Source organism: Myotis brandtii, unplaced genomic scaffold (genome assembly GCF_000412655.1).
Source record: "Myotis brandtii unplaced genomic scaffold, ASM41265v1 scaffold1289, whole genome shotgun sequence".
In the NCBI taxonomy this organism is placed as follows: domain Eukaryota; kingdom Metazoa; phylum Chordata; class Mammalia; order Chiroptera; family Vespertilionidae; genus Myotis; species Myotis brandtii.
Genome location: NW_005354543.1, coordinates 212,123 through 222,360, shown reverse-complemented (window position 1 = coordinate 222,360; position 10,238 = coordinate 212,123). Strand labels below are relative to the sequence as shown.

At 43.7% G+C, this 10,238-nt stretch overlaps 1 pseudogene; it reads left to right on the top strand.

The window, feature by feature from the left end:
- Window positions 1–10,238, top strand: part of LOC102251661 — a 28,579-nt pseudogene that overhangs the window by 11,486 nt on the left and 6,855 nt on the right.

Sequence of the window (10,238 nt, the reverse complement as noted above, 5' to 3'; positions counted from 1 at the left end):
ACTGGGGATGTGCCTGCAACCAAGGTACATGCCCTTGACCGGAATCGAACCTGGGACCCTTGAGTCCGCAGGCCGATGCTCTATCCACTGAGCCAAACTGGTTAGGGCGATGGTTAAGTTTTAAGTTGTGATATATTGATTGTGGGTTTGTGTGTGTGTGTGTATATATATAGATATTTAAAGATATTACTATTGATCTCCTGGAGGCAAGGAGAGTGAGAGAGTTAGAAACATCAATGAGGAGAGACAGTCATTGATCAGCTGCCTTCTGCACGCCCCTCCCTGGAGATCAAACCTGCTAGCTGGTCATATAACCTGACAGGACTGTAACTGTGACCTCCTGGTTCACAGGTCCAATACCAACCAGCGAGTCATGCCACCTCGGTGTGCCTTTGGAGGGAGGGCAGTTTGGGGGAACCAGGACTGCAGTGGAGGGCAGTTAGCAGCAACCTGGCCGGCAGGGGAAGGCTGTTGAAGTTAACAAGGCCCGGCAGGGGAGGGCAATTCTGGGGTTCAGGCCGGCCAGCGAGGGCATTTAGGTGGATCAGGCCAGCAGGGGAGGGCAGTTAGGGGGATCAGGCCAGCAAGGGAGGGTCGTTAGGGGCAACCAGGCCAGCAGGGGAGTGCAGTTGGGAGTGACTGGGCAGGCAGGGAAGGACATTTAGGGGGATCAAGCTGGCCGGGGAGGGCTGTTATGGGGATCAAGCTGGTCTGAGAGGGCAGTTAGGGGGATCAGGCAGGTAAGGACAATGGTTAGGGCATGCATGCAGGTTTTCAGATAGGAGCCAGAGGTCCCGCATTGCGAGAGTGAAGTCTGACTGCCCGTTTAGTCACGAATCATATGGGATTGGGTCTAAACCGTCAGTCAGATATCCCCCGAGGGGTCCCGGATTGAAGAGGGTACAGGTCAGGCTTAGGGACCCCCTCCCCGACCCCCACACGAATTTCATGCACCAGGCCTCTAGTTTTATAATAATTTGCTTCCAATTGCAACTCTTATTCACTCAGTGGGGAGAGACTTGTCTGTAGCTCATGGGTCAGTCCTCGGATGGCAACAAGGAGGTGACCTCGGTTTGTCACCACCTGATGCCTTTTCACGGAATATTAGAAGCCTTAGCTTTGTTGCTGTGGTGTTTTGTGTCTCTCTCTGTGTGTGCTGCTTCCATGGATTTACTTTTTCTATGTCTGACACTTAATTTATTATTTAAAAAAATCCTGAGATAAATTCTCTGGGTTTTCCCAGATCCCCTGAGGAGCTTTTAGAAATGCTTTCAGGTGAGCTTTCCCCCATGGAGTTGGACAGCTGCTCTGGGTGGGGCATCATTGGTTACTGAGGGCCTCCAGGTGATGGAAGGTGAGGACAGAGATTAGCAGGAGGGGTGCAGGATGCCTCTGTGAGAGTGGGGAGCAGGGTTTGTTCAGGGAAAGTAAGGGGGTGCTCTGTTTGGTGTGGGGCATCAGGACAGCAGCTCATCTTCTCGTTTTTGTAGCAGTTTGTGGGTGTCTTTAGGAGGAGAGACACATGAAGACCAAATAAAACCCCTCACAGTGCGGTCTCCATGTAGCTCATTGTTGCTCATTATTCCTCACTCTCTCCTGTCACCAAGGACAGGAGGGGTGGCCTTTTCCTCATTTCCAGGTCCTTCTGACTGTGAGTGTCGTGTGAGCTGGTTGAGACGCTGAGCTGACGTCTTTGAAGGCACATTCTGTGACTCCTCAACATATCCTCGCCTGAGAAAACACCCCAGGCCCTGATCAGGACCAGGACCAAATGGCTGCTTCTCAGGTAAAAGATGGGCCCTGTGTCAGAAGCTATGATTGCTTTTCCTCTAACATCTGGTGATTTATTTCTCTATTTCTGATGTATTGCCTCTGCCAGTTGCTTTTCTTTCCTTATTTCATTACTTTATTCATCATAGTCCATGTTAGCAGTTTCTAAATTTTTCTCTCTCTTTTTGTGTGTTTTTTCCTTTTCTTTTTTTTCTGTCTCTCTTTTTTAAAATATATTTTTATTGATTTCAGAATGGAAAGGAGAGGGAGAGAGAGATTGAAACATCATCAGTTAGGTTAGAGAATTATAGATTAGCTACCTCCTCCACTCCAGCCTGCACTGAGTATGGAGTCTGAAACCTGGAGTGAGCCCTGACCAGGAATCCAACCCTGCTCTCCTGTTTCATAGGTCAGGCCTCTACCTCTCAGCGACACTAGCCGGGCTATAATTCCCTCCTTTGTGCCGGAGCTTTGTCTGCATTCATTTTGTCACCCTCCACAGGTCAGGAAGCATTCCTACCTTTAGTGACTTTCAACTACTCAAAATATTTCTTTTGTGACAGATCAAACTTGGACGGCATCTATGTCTAACATCCCTACTGGGATGGAGTCAGAGGCTCTGGTATAAATGAAGAAGGCAAATGCAGGTTTTAGGTTCACGTGGCTACAGCATCAGCTCCAAAAAAACCCAAAAAATTTTTAAAAAAATTCCCCTTTTTTTTTTTTTTTTCCCCCCCCCCCCCCTTGACCTTCCTCCGGTCTCCCCTACCCCTCAGTGTCTTGTGTCCATTGGTTAAGAATGACATTATTAATGTATGTTCAGTTTCATTAAATTTCTACAACATAGCTCTCCACTAATGATACGTAAAAATTTTGAAACAAATGTACTAGTAAGAAAAATTAGTTCCCCCAGGCTGTTGTGGATCAGTGGTGGAGGGTTTGATTCCTGGTCCAGGGCAAGTAGCTCCTGGGTACCTGCAGTTGGCAGCCAATTAATGTTTCTGTCTCTCTTTCACGTTGATCTCTCTCTATCTCCCTCTCTACCTCTATCCTCTCTACCTCTATCCTTTTCATGCCTCTACGTCCCTGCCTCCCAATACCAAAAAGTGAGTGGAAAAAATCTCCCCACCTGAGGATTTACAACCACACAAAGGAAGCAATAGGTCTACCTTGTTTTGTATCCTTATGTTTCTCTCCGTATTGTGTTTATAAAACACAAAGGGGATCATACACAAATAGATTCATGAAATATATGCAATCACTAAAACATCTTGATTTCATAGTTATAAAATGTGTGTTTCTGTGCCTAAACTGTTAAAATTATTTTAGCTATTTTTTAAAAAATATTTTATTGATTTTTTACAGAGAGGAAGGGAGAGGGATAGAGAGTTAGATCGATGAGAGAGAAACATCGATCAGCTGCCTCCTGCACACCTCCTACTGGGGATGTGCCGGAAACCAAGGTACATGCCCTTGACTGGAATCGAACCTGGGACCCTTCAGTCCGCAGGCCTACGCTCTATCGACTGAGCCAAACCAGTTAGGGCTATTTTTTAAAATATATTTCTTTATTGAATTAAGAGAGGAAGGGAGAGGGAGGAAGAGATAGAAACATCAATGACGAGAAAGAATCATTGATTGTCTGGCTTATGCACGGCCCCTACTGGGATTAAGCCCGCAACCCGGGCATGTGCCCTTGGCTGGAATAGAACCCAGGACCTTTCAGTCTGCAGGCCAATGCTCTATCCACTGAGCCAAACCAGATAGGGCTATTTTTTCTTTTTCTTTTTTTTCAAGTATATTTTTATAGATTTCAGAGAGGAAGAGAGAAGTAGAGAGAAATAAAAACATAAATGATGAGAGAGAATCATTGATTAGCTGCCTCCTGCACATCCCACACTGGCGATTGAGCCCACAACCTGGTCGTGTGTCCAGACTGGGAATCGAACCAGTGACCTCTTGGTGCATGGGTTAGCATGCAAGACTGAACCACACTTGCTGGACCAGGCAGAATAATCTTGTCCTAAGATTACTCATAGTAAATTTCCAAATAGGATTGTGGTTCCTATCTGTCCTATTCCATGAGATCTGAATTCCATTAACAAAACCTTTTAGTTCAAAGTTCTGTATGAATTTTTCCTTTTGTTTTCTTTTTCTGTGTATTCAGAAGTGTGGCACATGATGGGGAAACATTAGCATCACACGTAAAAAGTGAGCTTGTTACACATGTGGAAACACAGGGCCCATCTCAAAACCTGGATCAGAGTTTGTATTTTTACAGAAGTTCATTTCCTTAAGGTCTGCTTCACACTTGAGAAGAACTCCGTATACTTAAAACCAGTGTGACGTTTCCCGCTGAGAAATATACATCACTGACCCTTAACCGTGTAAATGCAGCCTTCAGAAATCTATAAGCCTGTGTCCATGCCTTAATTTTACTTTATTTTCCTGTAAAGGAAAATCTGTACTGTGGATTTGTGGACATGTGTCATCCTCATGTGTCAATGTTAGAAAACACATCACAGAACTTTACTGGGGCAAAGTGATCTTACTGTATAGTTCAGGATACCCGTTAGGTCAAAACATCTTCTCCTAACACTGTTTTCATGTTGGGTGACATTATGAACTCTTCTCATGACCTATTGGTAACTGTATCTTTTATTTCAGGAACGGTTGTACTTCATGGATGTGGCCATAGATTTCTCTCAGGAGGAGTGGGAATGCCTGGACCCAGCTCAGCGGAAATTGTACACGGATGTGATGTCGGAGAACTACAGCAACCTGGTCTCCGTGGGTGAGAATGACTTCCTTCCCGAGTTCCCTCTCAACCCTCAGGGCTTTGTTTCCTTTATTATATTAACATCTCTAGGGGCTTCTGCTTTCTGTGTTAGATTCTTGCTCTCAAGGAACAAATTAAGCCCCAGCTGGTTGGGCTCAATGGATTGAGTGCCGCCTGCAGACTGAAAGGTCCCCAGTTCGATTCTGGTAAAGGGCCAATGCTTGGGTCCAGTCGGGTGCGTGCAGGAGGCAACCAATCAATGATTCTCTCTCATCAGTGATATTTCTATCTCTCTTTTTCCATTTTTCTCTGAAAGCAATAAAAATTTATGTTTTTTAAAAGAGTTACATATTGGGTATCACAGCTTTGTGATATATGTGAATTAGGAACTCAGTGTTTGCACACTTTACATGTTGTCTACACTAATTAAGGTGCTGTCAGAAAATGATATTTTAGAAAATCATTTTCTAGAATATTCTAAGATTCTACCATGTGTTCTGGCCAGAGGACAACCTGGATTGAAAATGGGAAAGCCGTTATCAAAATTCACACTCCATTCTCTTTTATTTTCTAAGATTTTAATGAATTCAGGGAGGAAGGGAAATTAGAGAGAGATAGAAACTTAAGCTGGGCATTAGTTGATGTTTTTGTATGTGCCCTGACCAGAGATTAAACCTACAACTTGGTTATATCGGTACGATCCTCTAAGCAGCTAGGCTACCTGTGCAGGCAGCTTGGATTCTTTCACTTAGTTCTATTTATCTAGGCTTCTATCATATCTTTTCATGGCTTGATGTATTATTTCTTTACTAAAGGCCCAGTGCACGAAATTCGTGCACCTTGAGGGAGGGTGTTACTCAGCCCAGCCAGCACCCTCTCCAATCTGGTACCCATTGGGGGTTGTCCGATTGCTGGTTTAGTTCCAATCCCACAGGGATCGGGCCTAAACTGGCAGTGGCTATCCCTCTCACAATCCAGGACTGTTGGCTCCCAATCGCTCGCCTGCCTGCCTGCCTGATTGCCCCTAACCGCTTCTGCCTGCCAGCCAGCCTAATCACTCCCTTACTACTCTCCTGCCAGCCTGATCAATGCCTAACTGCTCCCCTGCCGGCCCAGTGGCCCCCAACTGCCCTCCCCTGCCGGATTGGTCATCCCCAACTGTCCTCCCTTGACGGCCTGGTCGTCCCCAGCTGCCCTCTTCTGATGGCCCAGTTGCCCCTAACTGCCCTCCCCTGCCGGCCTGGTTGCCCCTAACAGCCTTCCCCTGCCGACCTGATCACCACCAACTACCCTCCCCTGCCAGCCTGGTCACCCCTTACTACCTTCCCCTGCCTGCCTAGTCGCACCTAACTGCCCTCCTCTGCTGACCTGATCGCCCACAACTGCCCTTCCCTGCCGGCCATCTTGTGGATGTGGGCCCCACCATCTTTGAGGGCATGGAAGTCAATTAGCATATTCTCTCCTTACTGGCTGTGGGCACCAACATGTTTGCCATGGCGTGAAGGTTAATTACCACATTCCCTCTTTATTAGATAGGATAGAAGTGAATAAGACATCATTTGTATGTCCTTCGGTGTATTTGTCCATTCACTTGTTGACATACCTCTTCACTGCTTCCAATTTTTATAAATTATGAATAAACAGCCCACTTGTAGGCTTTTGGGTAGATAAAAGGTGTAACTCTTTGGTTTAATAGTAAGGAGCCCAATTACTGGATCCCATGGCGAGTGTATAGTTAGTTTTATAAAAACCTCCAGACCGTCTCCCTAAGGGCCTGTAGCATTTGGCATTTTCAGCAGCAGTGATTGGAGTTCCAGTTGCTGCACATCACAAAGGCATTTGGTGGGGTCAGTGTTCTGGATTCTGATCTGTTCAATGGTGGTTTAGTGTTGCTTGCCTTTTCTCTTTGTTCCTTCTCATTGTTATAATGTACATTTCCTTAGTGACATAAGACGTGCAGGATCGTGTTGCACTGATTTTCTGTGTGTATATATTTTGTAGTGCTGTGTGTTAAGGTGTTTGGTCCTTTTCAAGTTGTTTTGTCAATGTTGAGTTTGAAGACTTCTTTGTCTATTTTGCATAATTGTCCTGTACATGTTGACTTCTTTTATTAATATACATATATATACTGTAGACCTGGTGCACAACATTTGTGCATGGGTAGTGTTCCTAGGCCTGGCCTCTTGGCCTCCTCTTTTCCTCACTCCCTCAGAGCCCCACCACCTCTGCTGGTCACCCGTCATATTTTGCACCGCCCCATGGTGGTCATCACATGTCATAGCAAGCGATGGAACTGCACTCCAGGTCAAACTCCCAAGTGGACAATATATAGATTTTTATTGATTTCAGAAAAAAGGTGAGAGACAGAGAGAGATAGAAACATCAATGATCAGAGAGAATCATGATCAGCTGCCATGTGCCCTGACTAGGAATTGAACCGTGACATCCTGGTTCATAGGTCAATGCTCGACTCCTGAGCGGTGTCAGCTGGGCCATGTTGACTTTTACAAATAATATTTTCTCAGCCAGTGGCTTCTTGTTTTTTCTGTGAAGGATGCTGTTTTTGTTGTTGTTGTTTTTTTCTTTAATGTTTGTGTTGATACTTTGGGAGTTTTCATTTTAATACAATGGATTGAAATACAAACCTGGTTATGTATTTGCCTTTCAAAAATGTGAAGTGTATAAAAGTAATGTAGTTTTATATTCAATAACATGGAAGTTATATTTGCAGCTACAGTGTCATTTCTAGAATAAACACATAGTGAGTCACGTCTTGAAGGAGATGAGTTATAAATTTTGTTGCCTTACATGTCAAATCAAATGAAATCTTTTATTTCAAATGGTAGGCCATCAATAAAAATAATAGTCCTTTTATTCCAGTCTGATATCTTCATTATTGCAAATAGTGCTACAAAGGATATATGGGTGGGTATATCTGTTTTTATTCGTGTTCTCTGTATAAATTCCCAGAAATGGAATTGCTGTGTTAACTGGTACTTGTCTGTAAATATTGGAAAACCCTCCATCGTGTTTTGTGAGTGGCTCCACGAATCTACATATATCAAAGCCTAAGCGACAGTTATGCCTGGTCCACTGGTTGCTATGACGACACACTGACCACCAGGGGTAAGACACTCAATGCAGGAACTGCCCCCGGTGGTTGGTGTGCTTCCACAGCCAACCTCCCTGAGCTAGTCACCCTCCCGTGATTCCTCCCTCGAGCCTGCCCGGTGGTCCATGTGCTCCCATAGCCAACCAGCCTTGGTCGGCCAACCTTCTGCGAGCCTTCCTCCTGGCCAGTCAGCCCTGATCGCCGGCCAGCCCGAGGAACCTCACCTGTGCACAGATTTGTGCACTGGGCTTCTAGTGTGTTTATAATCTTGCTGACAATGCATGAATGTTCTCATTTTTCCACTTCATTGGTGATATTTGTCGTTTTTTGATTTATGGATGATTGGCATCTTGTTAGGTGTTTGGTGGTATTTCATGGTGGTGTCCATTTTCATTTCTCTGATGCTGAAGGGGTTGAATGTCATTTAATACCAGTATGTTTATTGTGCATCTTTATGTCTTGTTTAGGAAATGTCCGTTCAGGTCCTCTGCCCATTTTTCAATCATGTTGTTTGTCTTTTTGGTGGTATATTGTGTGAGTTCCTTATATATTTTGGATCTTTAGCTTTTGAGGATGTAACATTCCTGGGTTGTTATTTTGTGGTTTCTTTTGGTAGGCCAAACTTATTCTTTTGTAGTCTCATTTCTTTATTTTTTAGCTTCTTTGTTATGCCTAGGAAGATATATGCAAACCAATATTTTTAAGAGTGATGGTAAAGTTCATTGACTATGCTTTCTTTCAGTGCCTTCATGGTTTTAAGGCTGATACATTTTTTTTTTGATTAATTTTTTACATATATTTCTTTATTGATTTTAGAGAGAAAGAGAGAAGGGGAGAGAGAAAGAAACATCAATGATGAGAATCATTGATTGGCTGCCTCCAGCAGGTCCACTACGGGGGATTGAACCCGCAGCCCAGGCATGTGCCCGTGGCCGCAGTCGAACCTGGGACTCCTCAGTCCGCAGGCCAACGCTCTATTCATTTTGGTTCATGACCTATTTAACTGGATCTACTTTTAGTAGGAACAGAGCTAAGTTCATTGGTTGGTTTTATATACCATGTTTTGAGAAATTAAATATATATACATCTATATATCTCTATATACATATCTACACTAAAAAAATAGAAACATGTAAATTAACCATCACTCTGCCACTCCGCTACACCCACCAGCCAATTAGAGCGACTATGCAAATTAACCCAACAAAGATGATGTTTAATTTGCATACGGAGGCACTGAGTGAATACTGAAGACGCCTGAAGATGGCGGCGACCTTGGAGCTGGAGCGAGCAGGAGGCTTGGGTTGCTCTTGGTGACGGAGGAAGCCAAGCTTCCCACTGACCCAGGACTCCGCTCAAGGAATGGCTGGGGGCCTGGGTCGCCAGGGGCAACCCAGGCTTCCAGCCAGCCCTGGCCTCTGCTCGAGGAGCTGGGGGGAAAAAAAGCAGAGGCTGGGAGCAGCCGGAGCGGAGAAGCCACTCCTCGCTGATGCGGCCAGACTAAAGGCTTGGGTCCTGGGTGCCAGAGAAAAACCGGTGCCGGCATCCAGGGGAAGGAAGGCCTGTTGCGTGAATCTTTGTTCAAGGGGCCATTAGTGTATATATATTTTTAGAAATGTGGAGTCTGTGATTTCCAATACAGAATTGTCACCTCTTAGATATCATTTTATTTGTTTTCTATTTTTTGTTGTCACCATGGGAAGTACTTAAAATATCTTAATATTATAACAATGTACCTTAAACCATACTGTCAATTTCATACAAAATCTCTGCTGGTTGTGATTTCTACCCATGTACCAACATAAGTTGATATCACAGTATTTTTAATGTTGTTTGTGTTATAGAAGAGATTTAAGATTTTATTATTTTTTATTTTTCAAAAATACATTTTTTTGTTATTTTAGAGGAGAAGGAGATGGTGAGAGAGATAGAAACATCCATGATGAGAGAGAATCATTAATTGACCGCCTCCTGCACACCCCACAGTGGGGAAAGAGCCCACAATATAGGCATGTGCCCTGACCAGGAATCAACCTGTGACCTCCTGGTTCACAGATAGACGCTTAACTACTGAGCCACTTGAGTCAGACGATTCCTTTTATTTTCTAAAGTTCCACAAGAGAAATTAAAGTGATACGTGCTTCTTTAATAAAACACAAATTTTTATATTTCTGTATATTTTTCCACATATAAGGCATCTTTATATGTTCATGTTAGTGTTGTGTAGAATTTTTAAATTGCATCCAGAAGTATATTTCTTACGGATTTGTTATAGGGCAGGTCTAATAATGAGAAAGTTTTGGAGCTGAAAAAGTTGTTTTCTCTCCATTGTTTATCATCTGTTCTGTCAATATTCTTGTTGGATGGTTTTTATTCACTTGTCAGTTCCATGTTTTATTTCACGCCCTTTTTCTCCTCAATATTTTTCTGCTTAGAAACCCCCTAATGATCTTAGAGGAGCTGTCCTTTCCACGAGGAGTAATTTTTTAGGTCTTTAGATAGTATTCTGGGACACATATTTTCTTTTTTTAAAAATTTATTTATTGCTAAAAGTATTACAAAGGGTATTACATATGT